Genomic DNA, 13,696 nt, shown 5'->3' with positions numbered 1-13,696 from the left:
AGCATCCTTATTCACACACTCCCTAAATTCTGGTTTTCTAATTCATAAAATGGTGATGTTTCACTATGTCATAGAGTAAGATTTGAATAAAATGATGAATGTCAACTACACAGTACACACTTCACCCTCAATAAATGAACTCTGAATTCGACAGCAGACAAGCTCTAAGATTTCCTCCACAACAGGACCTCTCACTGTGTTTCCTCTCTGCCCAGCTGCCAGCTGATAGCCATTGTTCTCCTGGATGGGCCACTTGATCGTGGGGCTGCCTTTTCCCTAGCCCCAGTGGTCAGGGAGCCTTGCCCTGCTCTTGGCGGGCAGATGTTCTTAAGAAGGACAGGTCTCTGTCCTGACGTACACTGGAATTGTGAAAGATCTCACCTAGAGGTGACAGTATCTCGCACGAGAATTCCCAAGAAGACCACATTTAAAGCACAGATGAGCTGATTTTGGTCCTGGTTCAGGAACATCTGGAGGAACAGCTGTGGATGACCAGGACGTGTTTATCTCTTTGAAAAGAAAAGTAGTGAGAAGGCAGGAGTGTAGCACGACAAAACAGAGATCTGTTCCCATCATCCAAACCTGGAAGGAAAATAATTCAATAAAAACACAGCTTGTTTTTAAATCAAATAGCTTAAGAGGTATTGAATTGAGAGAGTAGAAAAGGGAACCAAAGTCTTTAAGCCATTAGCCTTTGTGCCTCCCGCCTGCTCCTGATATTAGTAGTAAGGATCTAGAAAGTATATCCGTATCTGATCTCGAAATTTTCTCCGTTGGCAAAACCTAAACTTCTTTATTATTGAAAGGTTAACTCCCTTGGGGTTTTATTTAGGAGATGGTGTTATTAATGTCCTGCAAAAGTCCCTAAAATTTACTATACTTTCACAGGTCAGTGTTTTTTTTTCTTTCTTTTGGCAAGATTAAAAAGACTGTACTATAATTTTTTCACAAATGATTTCAGTAGTTTGGGCTTCAACCCTACAAATTTATGGTCATGACTTTTAAAAGAATTTTGTTTTTTAAAAAAGTTCCTGCCTCATACTTCCCAAAACCAAGAAAAATAAAACTTCAGCATTTAGAATACTTGGAAAAAAGGAGACTAGTAGCAATTTTATGGTCTAAACACCTACTATAATAACCATGCATTTTATTTTCTTATAGCTGAGTTACTGAGGGCTTTTTCCTCTCTCCTCATAAACAGATGAAGCTTCAAGAAAATGGAGACGAATTAGAACCCAATAATAAACTAGCTGTGCAGGGCTGTTAGATTGGTTATTAGTCCACATTTTCTAATCCTCCTTTGTAGAGAGACTTTATTAAAAAATCAATTCTAGAATAGTCATTAATGCTAGTGGAAAGGAGAAATTCAGGTTTATTATTAAGAGGGAGAAAAAGTCTTGCAAAACATATGGGTTTCGCTTTATGGGAAACAGTTTCTAGATAAACATAGATGAATGATTTGACAGCAGCAGGGCACCCATTTATGTAAATACTGAACTGTGGGACTCAAAAAAACAAATTCAAAGAAAAACATTGTTAATCAGCTTGAGTTCCCTCCCTCCTCTCAACATTCTGAAAGAACCAACAGATCAACATTAAGGAATGCTTTCAACAAGAGCAACAAGCAGAGCCTGGGGTAGTGCTGCCCTTGAGAAGACTTCTCAGTGTTATTTGGGGACTTGCCCTTAGCTATTCTTCATTTTGATACATCACCCATGTGAAAATAGCCAAACACCAAAATACTATATTGTCCTGATTGCTTTTCCTTTAAAATTTTTCCTGCTTAACTTCCGGTTGACCTAGCGAATATGCAGCACCCCCTCCTTAGATGAAAATAGGTACTAAATATATACCTGACTTAGAGAATAGCTTACATACCAGTATTCAAAGTGCCTTCCTGACAGGTGTCCTTTTTGTAGAAAGACACAATAAAGAGTCTTAGCTTGGAATCTTATGTTAACGAAATTTGCAAAGGGAAGTCAAGATATAAGATGCTCTTCTGAGTAACCCAGGTCTGATTCTCTTTCACCTAAAATTATCAGGAAATGGAGAATAGTTTTTCTTCCCTGATTTATTACTGCAATTTTCTTCACTGAATGCTTAGTGTAGCCACAATCCATGCAAATGTAACTGTTCTGAGAGACACATGACAGGCTTCAGGCACCTGTTAGATAAATCTGCAATCACTCGTGTCTTACCAAGCAGAAGACAGGGCCACTGGCTCAGTTATTCTGCGGCCAATCATTTGCATATTCTTCTTCTTGAGAGAGTTTTGCTTATACACTGAGAAGTTCATTGCAAGGTTGGGATGGGGGGCAACTTCTGGATAGAAAAGCAAATGTCCATACTCCTAAATAGCATTGTTGGCGATGAGGCTAATGCATTGAGATTATTGGGTGGCCGATGTTAATTTGTATGTGTATTTGAATGTCTTGACACATGTCTTTATAAGGGCTAAAGGTTGTATTTAACTGTAATTGTCAATGCCACAGACGCTCTTTACTTTATTCTTAGAAATAAATAGGCATAAGCACATATAAAAACTTCAGTGAATTTTAATAGTGAGGTAAATAATTTCTCAAACACATTTAATGTGCATTTATAAAAATCTAACCCATATGGAAAAATATTTCTCAATAAAAATAGTTACATAAAAATAATTTGTCAATAAGATCCCCTTTTAATGTCTAGATTAGAGATCTAACTTAATAGACATAGATAGATAGATAAATAGAGCTTTCTAATTTCTAGATTAAAGGCTTGTATAACAATATCACTAAAAACTGATAATCTTAAATGTGTATGTCTATGTGTGTGTATGTGTTGGTAGACTCAACTTTAGAAAAAATAAGCATCTAATTGGCTTAGTTTTATATTACTTTCATATTGAATCTTTTCAACATTTATTAACCAATCATTTATCTGTTATTAGGAATCCTAGTAATAGGCATTTTCGGCTTTTGAGAATTTGTTATAATGGGGTTTTATAAACTATTACAGAGTAATCCTTTGGGGAATGATATTAGTTATCTATTCTTACTTGTATGACAAGAAAATATTTAGCAACTTTCCACAGTCAAATAACTAGTTTCTAAAAAGCGTTTTAGTAGATATGGTTATGTGTTCAGTTTAAAATACCATGTAAACAACAACAGTGAAAAAATCTTTTAAATCACTTGATTTACCTGCAACCTTCTCTCTTCAACAAATCAAGCTATTTTTATTTTTCTGAACTTTCTTCTAATCTTTATCTATATGTTTACAGCATTTTAAATAGCTTTAATTATGTAACATGCATTTATAAGCTATGTGTACGTGCTGTAAGATATATTTAACTGTTATTGTTATTTTGTTATCTATACCATTGGCTGCTGTGTTTCAGCTTTGGTTTGTATGAAGTACTTTAGTCTGTGCTTTTTGAATATCTACATTCATAACCATGGAAAGTAAATGTAGGTCATGGGGAATTTAAAAAGTGGAAAAATATTGAAACCAAATATCCCTTTTTCTTACTTAACCGTAAACACTACATTTTCTGATCACAAGGATGAAATACAGTATGACAAACAGAAAGCTGTATGACAGCAAGTATTGTAATTTCTGTTCCTATGAATTTCTGATAGTAATTGAATCTAACCTGAATGTCAAATTATACCAATTCTATCCTTGTCCTGGCTGCTCTGGTGCATGCTGAAGGATTTCATTGTATCAGTCATCTGCTTCTTGACTTTCCATTCCAAAGGGAATCAAACAAAGGAGAAAACACTCAACAGAGACATGCTCTGCTCCCAACTTTAGTTATCTGTGGAGCCCAAACATACACAAATATTTGCTCTTCCTTCTTTTGCACTAATATCTTCTTTTGAATGTAGTAAGCACTGTATCAAATACTTTACCTATGTTATTACATTAAATACTCCTAATGAGCCTACAGAGTAAGTCACATTTTACAGATGAAGAAATCAAGATTCCCAGAGATTGAGAACTTGCCCAAAGTCCCCTCTTTACGGAGCAATGCTGTAGAGCCAAGATTTGAGCCCAGGAAGTCTGACTGTACAGCAGGTACATGTAATGACTAAAATGCTCTCCACCTAAGACGGAAAAGTTCGGGAAACTCTCAACTGTTGAAAAAGGTCTCATTGCTGTCATTGTCCAGGAATTTAAATGTCAACATCAAGACCATTAGTCTGTTGAGAACATTCCTGAGCCTGTCTTAGAGGTGTCTCATTTCTCTTAATATTATGGTTTTGTGTATTTCATATACAATATACCGTGGAACCGCCTTGAATATAGGATCATGATGTGGTCCTTCAGCATCTGCTGAAGGGATTGAGTTCTTTCTGGAGGGTCTTGGATATACTTTGATGACAATAGATCCTAATATGTTTCATGTTTCTCTATGTAGTTGATCTAAAGCCTTATGAAATAGAAGAGAAGACAGCATAGGTGCTACTCTCTTCATGTTACTACCTGGCCATTATAGCCGTATATTTAGCCTTTGTTACAAGTGATGGAGCTGTCTCAATACAGTGGAGGTCCCAGAGCCTGTGTTATATGACAGGTCTAGTACCTGGAGTCTGGAGTGGCAGGGAGGGACATGTAGACCACTCCTCCCAGGGTGAGTTGATAACAGTCAAATCATTATATATAGCTACTCTAGAGTCTAGAGCCATTTAAGAAATCAAATTCAGCTCAGTTTCTTATGGAGCCATTGAAGAAGAAAGCAACAATTCATCTCTAACCACTGAGAATGCTGGAGTATGATAATAACTATTCCTATGGAGAGGCATATTACAAAAGAGTTTACTGTCTGTGGATAAAGTTGTTTTTAACTAAGGACTAGAGTTAGCAAAGTGTACAATGTTGCCTGGGCAAGTTGTGCTTCAAATTCTGTAGTCTATATTGTGTTCCTTCTTTAAGATATTGTTCTGGTAAGCTTGTATTTGAGTCTAAAAGACAGTTGCCATAAATTCTGTTAAGGCAATTGAACTCTCTGGAGACAACAAAATCAACTGGAAAAGCTATCAAAAATATGAGTCAGCTGTCTTTCTCAAAGTGGAAGTCTTTCAAGAAATAACTAGTGAAAGCATGTTCAAAATGAGGTCACTAGATAGAAGTGGATTAAATTTAACTAGAAATGATAATACAAATTTCTTAAAAATATCTTCATGATGTTTCGCATTTATGTATTATTAATTTCCACTTTGATTAATCACTCTGCTTGGTTCTACCAATTCTGTTTAGCAAGAATGTAAAAATGTGTCTAACTAAAGAGATCATAATAACTACTCCAGAACCATCTGCCCCTTTGTGTCTCCAGCAGCAGAGAATGGCATGCTTTAGCATTTTAAGTTATTTAATTTCAAACTAATGAGAAAATTTTAGAACTAACATAGATTTTATAGTCCTTTTTATAATCCAAATAACACTATACCTAATTATGGAACATATTTTTTAATAACTTCTCAAGAATATGAACACTCTGGGTAACAGAAAATCAGATAAAGGCATTAAGCTCTTGTGGAGAGACTATACTAGGAAACAACCTAAGAACTGATTACTTGATTCATTAAGGATTTATTTAATATTTACAATGGATTGTTGATTTGCTTTACTATCTAGAGGCAATTTGGGACTGGATTATCTGATGGAGGGTTAGAAGCCAGTAGAAATTAAGATGATAAGAAGTATAGTTCTTGCTCTCAAACAGCTTATCGTTTTAGACCAGTGATTGAAATATTGGCAAAACACAATGATATGCTGTTTTATATAAAGAGCTGATCTTAGGAACTGTTAGTGTGGCATGTGTTTCACAACAGTCTTTCCTTGACTTGTCAGCAATCTCTTCCTCAGTATTTCTAATGACTGGTAGCAGTGATGCGTGAAACCACATAGAGGCAAGATAATAAATTCTCTTCTAAAGTCTTCAGCTTTAGATGGTTCTTGAACTGGGTAGGTAGAGTAGGAAGCAATCAAATAGGTAAGAAGTTTAATTTACTAGATATTCTGACTGAAACAAGGACTACATTCTTCTTTCTCTCTCTCGCTTTTTACTTTTCCCCCATCATTGCCATTGAGCCGTCCATATTTTGTTATATGGAAAGATGCGTAGCTATATCTATATGGATTCAATACAGATGTTCACTGTCAACATTTCATTCCTCTCTCTATTCGTTCTAAGTTAGACCTAAAACTTTGGCTTAGCTATAGGAAGCTGAGTTCACCTAAAGAAAGAAAAAATTTCCTCTTCCCTCCACGTCCATGTTTGAAAATTAAAAGAAATCTATTGTATAAATGTAGCAAAGAAAAATACGCTAGATTGGGAATTAGTGGTATCAGTTTGAGTTTCAGATCTTCTTGTAAGTAGCCAATAATTAGTAGGGAGACTGTGGGCAGATTGTTTAATCACTGTTGGTCTGGGTTTCCATATTCGTTGAATTGAGGAGATTGCATCAGGTCACTTCTAAGACTTCTATCACCTCTGTGATTCTGTGACTCTAAGCATTTATTGAGTTAGTTCTCTACTAAGCATTATGGGCGATACAGAAATAATACTGGACATTGTCTTTGCCCTAGAGGCATTTACAATCTAACTCTAATAGGAAGATAAGACTAATATCACTAAGCTGCTAGGAAAAACCCTAAATCCAATAGATACATCTCTCTTCCCCTCTTGTTTATCTCCTATGCGTTTTGGAAAGAGCTGTCCCTTCCTTTTTTTCTGAAACACTCCTCTTACAGCTTCCAGGACACCGCAGTCTCCTAGTTTTCCGCCCACCTCACTAACTGCTCCTTCTTCCTCTCTTTGCTGAGACCTTTTTTTCCTCGCTAAATATTTTTGTTGCTTTTCCCTGGGTCCTTGCCCATGTTTGCATACTTTCTCCACATATGATCTTATTAACACTCATGCCTTTAAACGTTATCTATGTTCTGCTGACTCTCACATCCATGTCTTCTTTGAGCTTCTGCCTTATATTTTAAATTACCGACTTGATCTCTCCATTTGGATGGTTCATAGAAGCTTTAATTTTAACACACCCTATACTGAACTCTTGATTTCTCTACTCTCTCCACTCTCAGTTCTTCTAGTAAATAGTAAGTCCATCTGTCTTACTATTGTTCAACCCAGAAATCTTAGACTCATTCTTGATTTTTTCCCCTTCTTTCACTCTTTCATAGTCAAGCTATCAGCATATCCTGTTCATTCTTCCTCTGAGGTTTATTGTGACCTTATTTATTTCTCTTTATCACCACTCCACTATCTTGGTCCAGACAATCACTCTTTCTCATTTGGCCCATCACAGAATGCTAATTGGTCTCTCACTTCCACTCTTGTCTTCTACAATCCTTTTTCCAAACAGCAGCTGGAGTAGTCCTCTTACTGTAAATTGGATTATGTAAGACATCACACCAAAGTCTTCCCGTTACTCTTGAATTAAAATCAAAACACTTTACCCTGGTATATAAGGCTCTGAATGATCAAGACTTTGACCAGGTCTACAGCTTCATCTCCCAGCTCTTTCCCCTGCACTCGTGGTTCCCTTACTCTTCTTTTAGTCCTGTCAATAACCTAAGTTCTTTTCCGCGTCAAAGGCTTTGAGTTTTTTTTCCATTCTGCCTGGATCATTTTTTTCTTCTATTGCTTGCAAGGCTGACTCCTTGTAATTCTTCCCATCACACTTTGTCATCTCTTTAGAGAGGCCTTCCTGAATCATCTGATCTAATATAATACCATTCCTTTTTAGTCTTAAAGGAGCACTCTTGGCTCTTTTTTATTGTACTCACTGCAACTGATAATTATTTTATTTTATTATACTGTGGACAGTCTTTCCGAGGCTGACATTGTTAGATGCCTACCTAATATCCATTCCTACGTCTTCCTTTTTAAGAAACCCATAATATTCTTGGGAGCACCATTGGGTCCAGGTAAATAAAAATACTCACTCTAGGAGTGGTGGTGTGATACAGATCTGGTCAATGAGTCATTAGCTGATGGTTTCTGGAGAAGCTCTTGCTTACCTGATTCTGTAACTCCTTCATGATTCTTACATGAAATGTAAATATTTTGTTTGGAGATTCAACAGCAATTTTGTAATCATGAGTGTGAAAGCCATGAACTAAGCTTGATGGAACAGAAAGAGAGAAGAGTCTGACTCATTGATAACGGCAGCTTGAGAGGTATCAACTATATCAGGCCTGGGCGCAGTAACTTTGAATCTTTTGTTAGACTTAAATCCCATCTGCTTGAGCCATTGATTTCTGGTCTTCTGTAATTTGACTCTCCAATGCATTCTTCTCAGTTACATTTCTCTATTGGATGCAGCTATATGAGAACAGCAAACATGTCTGTCTTGTAGCCCCAGCATCTTGTAAAATACCTGACACATAGTAAGCTCTTCATTAATATCTATTAATTAAATTCTAGAATTTTAAACACAAAAACAACAACTACGGAAAAAGCCAAAGCGCACCTTGGGGAAGAATGTTTTCAGCATATATGACAGAAATAATGTTAATACCTTCAAAATACAAAAATTTGTATAAAGCAATAGGAAAACTATTACAATCCAAACAGATAAATGGGTAAAATATACAGAAATACCATTCACTTGAGGTAATAAGATTAATAAATGAAAGAAAAAGAATATTATTAATAATCAAGGTAATACAGATTAAAAATAATAAATTGTCAAATTTTAGCAAAAAATTTGAAAGAATCCAATGTTGTAGAATATAAAGTGAAACCAATACTTTTAATTCATACTGTTTGTAGTATCAACTTGTTCAAGACTTTTGGAAATAATTTAGTGTTAAACATCAAAATCTCCAAAAATTACTCCCTTTGGATTCAGTGATCTCTTCCATGAGCAGGAAATTTTCAAAAATGACAATAATTTACATAGGAATATGATTGCATCATTAGCATATAAGCAGAGAGGAAGCCGTCTAAATGTCCAGCTATAGAGGAATGGCTGCTCCTCAGGGATATCATGCGGCCATTACATCTAATTATGAAGCCTTCGTAGAAACATAAAAATGCTTAATCCAGGTGCTGGTGCAATTAAATGAAGGAGTAGGAATGAGTCCTCCCTTTGGCAGATCACAGATGACTGTGCTGAGGCCTTCTCTTTGGGGACCATAGGTGGTGCCATCTTTCAAGCAATCCAAGGTTTTTAGAATTGTCTTGGTTTAATAAGCCACAGAATAGGGGAAATTTGATATCTATTAAAACCAGAGCACCACAGTTGGGAGATAGCTTCAAAGTTTGAGAAGGCCTGTGTTCCACGCTTGGTTGCAATGTGGTCAATATCTTAACAGTAACCTTACTGGCAGCAAAACATAGAGCTGACCATAGTTAGGTCAGCAATGGTGGATGACAATTTAGGGTTAATAGAAGGAGCTGGAATCATGCCGATGGTACTTGCCTCTGCACAGTATTCCAGTGGTGTTCAGCTTGCTGAAGATCTTTCCCCATTGCCTCCAGCCTGGTTATGCCCTCAGCATTCAGACACTCCAGACAATCTAATAAGCCTGAGGTCCCACAGTTGACAATGCTTAATTTCAATATAAAATGTCTTCTGAATAACTAACAACAGGTGGATTTGAGATTGTCACCTGTTTTCCCTATCGTAAGAGTTTTGTGATCAATTAGGAAGGAGCTATTTCCTAATTGAGCATTGAGCAAGTGTTTTGGCATTGGCTTAGGTAGGCACTGTAAGCAGGCAATCTAGGTAATTCAGAATTCAGTCCTAATTTCAAACCATCCTAACTCAAAATCACTTACACAGCTTCAGAAAATGTTTCCTACAGTGTTGATTGGCTTTCATGTAAACATACCTATGAAGTTGGAAAATATAGGAAGAGATGGAAGAAAGGAAAGTGGCTAAGTAGAATGGCTGAATTGCTGATTCTGTGATGTATGAATGAAGCAAATAATTATCCAAATGACTCTCTGTAGGATTCAATTCAGGGAGTAATCAGCTCAACTCTCTATTTTGTTCCTCTCAATAGTCCTTTCCTGTTTTGTGTGAGATCGGGTTCAGTTGAGACTAAGGTTATTTTATTCGCTCACTTGAACTCCCGTTTTTGTCCACACAAGTCAAATTAAATGGCCTTTGGGAGCTGATGAATTCTGTCCATGAAACAATTCAATACTATTAGATACCCATCTGCTATTGTGGATTATCTCAATTAATCCTCACAACAGTTCTGTAAACTAGATATTATAATGTCATATTATTATTTCACACTTCATAGGTAAGGGTCGGAGTCTCAAAGAGTTAAGCTATGACTTGTGACAAGGGACACTGTCTTATATGGCTCCACAGACCATGCTGTTTGCACCACACGTGAAACTTTAAAACATTATTTTTTTTCCTCTTGAGATTTAGCTTTGTCTGTGCAGTTGCAATTTTAGCTTTTTATTAAAGACAAGGATGAAGAAGAGTTGTTACACATGTATGGCATATGCAGATCTTAGTATCTCTGAGTTAGGCAAGACTTGTAATGATGCCACTCAATATTCCACCTACCTCTGGTAAGGGCAGATTAGAAGATTGGAAAATTTGACATGACTTTGATGTGTTAAATGCTAAATAGTGCTGCACAGGATGAAAATTCTTTGGAAGAAGACCACGAGTATAACTATTTTTGCAGGTGTTTTAGAGCAGAAGTCTGTTCACTCAATGATTCCACATTTTTGGGAAGAACGTAACTAGGAAAAATTTTAGCTTTTTTTCTTTTTCCAAGGAAGGAACATGAAAATGCCAGAAATACAGAGGTAATTATTTTGATCAAGCGATTATGTTACTCATTATGATGGCAAAATCAATTTACACTTTATAGAATCATTTGTCAAGAAGCTTGGAAATACGGCACATTGGAAATTGCAGCAAAAGCAATTACATTTGATTTTCTTGATTAAGAAGAAAGAAAATGAGTATTACCTATTGACAAAATTACAGAGTCTGAATTAAAATACACACTTATTTTCTTGATGAATACAAACAAAGGTGATTTGACATTCATAAAATCCCATTGCAGTTTGGGTAGGGAAGTCCCGACTTTCTCGATGTCAAGGGAAGAGAAATTTAAGCTTTGTTTGTAACTCATTCAATGAAATACGTAGGACAAAAAATAGGATTTTCAAGGAGGAAAATGTTGATCCATCAGGACACATGAAACTACTGGGGAGAAGGAATCAACATTAGAAATCTTGGACATAGTCCTGGGGTATAATTTTGTATTTGGCTATAATTCAAATTACAAATCTGTGTTTAATCAGTTGATAACTAAGGTCAAGATCGGAATCCTCCAACAGCTTGCTCCTGGCCTTTGGTGAGGCCCTGCTGGTCTTTTAGAGTTCCCTCAGAGTCTGAGTTGACACAGAGAAGCGTTAAATATCCTAGGACTGCATGAGGAAGTCTGCTCCAAAATAAGACTCATTTCTTTGAAAACCAAGGATTAATTTCCATTAAGCATGTGAGAGTTCCTTTAGAAACATTTTTGTGTGGGCTGTAGCTCATTTTCATTACTGGTTTTTTTTTTTTTTTTCATCACTTAGGACAATTCATTAGAAAATCCACCAAATTTATTTGAAGTAATCAATTAATCCTTTGAGATGCAACAATTAATATGCAAATTGTGCCACATTAAGAGTCTCAGGGGGAGTGAAATTAAATAAAAAATGTACAGCCCTTCAGAAATTAAAAAAGATATTGTTTTACTGTCACAGATTTTCAAAATCCATGTGATTTTTCTCCTATGGTTCATTTTATTATCTCCTTGCCTAGAAGTACCAAAACAAATGACCATTCCTCTCTTAAATGCATTACATCAGGATACTAATGGAAGGATATTAAACATGATAGCTACATTGACAAAAGATCTGATGAGGCAAATAACAATATACATAAATAAGTATGAATTCAGAACAGAATAATTACATCAAAAAGTAAATAATTATCATTGCTATTTCCTTCTCAGAAATACTCACAGGGAAATAAAGGACTAAGAGGTCATTTTGAGAACATTACCCAATAGGCAACATCTTTACTGAAGCATGCAAATTCTGTGGTACAGTTATGTTTTAAATGGTTTTTCCTGATGACTGGATAATGTGAGGGAGATATGAATATTGTTAATAAAACACCTTTAAAATAGTACCAATACTCGCTCAATAATTTCTATATACAATTTACTGTTCTCAGCACTGAGCATGTCATCTAAACCTCACAGCAGCTGTATGAAATAGGAACTGTCATTACTATCTTACAGGAGAGGAACCAGAGAGCAAAGTGACTGACCTGAGGTTACCCAGTTAGCAGAGCCAGGATCTGAGCCCAAAGATTTAACACTACGGACCACGTTGCTCGCCACTGCACCATCCATCTCTGAGAAAGATGCCAGAAAATATTGCTGGCATTTTCCTGAGGTTAAGCATTAAGCTGTTAGAAAGTTAGAGAGATAAATATTGCTGTTTAGATAATTGTGATCACGTTCACTTTTTGCTATTATTATTCTAAATATGCAAAAAGAATTAATGCACAGTTGCCTTGCTTTTTCGTTGAGCTCAGGAAGCCTTAAATGTATCATCTCATTATTTTGCCTTAAATTTTCTCCATAAGAGATTGGAAGAAGCCACATTTGTCCTCATAGTGTAAATGAAACATATTGAAGTGGTTACATAGATATTGGTAGTGGGTATTTGCAAGAGAATTGGGTTAATTATCAAAATGATTTTGGAAAACAGTTACTTTCTCCAGAGCTACCCAGTACTACATTCTCTTTCTTTCTGTATACCTACCATTATTATTCATCATTATCATCATTATCATCCTTGTCTTTTTCCTAAAAGATTTGAGACAACTGCTCGAACTCTATACTTCAGGCAGAAGTCAATTTTGACCTATAAATATTAATTAATTCAATTAATGAGTGATTATCAAGCATAGATTCCATGCAAAACACTGCATTAGATACTTTGCAATAATTTTTAAATGCTCTAACTTTCAAGAGCCTGAAGTTTCATTGGGTCAATAAGTCATATATACAATTACAATTCAAGGACTTCTGAGATAAGTACCTTAAAAAGTACAAAATTATATAGGAGTTCATAGGCTATTTCCAAGTGGGAAATAGGAATGGGTGGGAGGGAAATCTGAGAAGGGTCATTAAGAAGGGGGAGTTTGAACTGAGTTTTGTGAGAAGGATAAATTGTGTGTGTTCATGTGAATCCATTTATCATGTAACAGCTTTGCCAAATTTTCTCTTAAAGATGGAATAGTTTTTTCTATGAAAAACACTATGCTAGACAGTCAGTATAGCACAGCTTGAACCATGGTTCTGCTGCTTAGTCACTGTGTGATCTTGGGCAAATTGCTACACTTCTGTTTCCTCACCTGCAAGATGGGGAAGATGGTACTAGCTACCTCATAGGGTTCTTCTGATGATTAAGTAAATTAGTATGGATAAGCAATCACAACAATGCTTGGCACTATGTAAAAGTTAGCTGCTAGGATTATTATTTGAGTGAGGGTGGCAAATTCTAATCAGTGGTGCGCATTTAGGATGTATAGATGTTAAGGCAAGAATTGTTTTGCATGTTTTAGAAATAGGGAGGGCAAAAGATATAGGATGAGCTGAAGACTTGGCAAAGGCACAGATACAGAGAAACATAGGGTTGTTTAACGCAATG

This window comes from Equus caballus, chromosome 5, assembly GCF_041296265.1.
Source record: "Equus caballus isolate H_3958 breed thoroughbred chromosome 5, TB-T2T, whole genome shotgun sequence".
Lineage (NCBI taxonomy): Eukaryota > Metazoa > Chordata > Mammalia > Perissodactyla > Equidae > Equus > Equus caballus.
The sequence above is the reverse complement of the archived record's forward strand: the minus strand, read 5'-3'. Positions refer to the sequence as shown.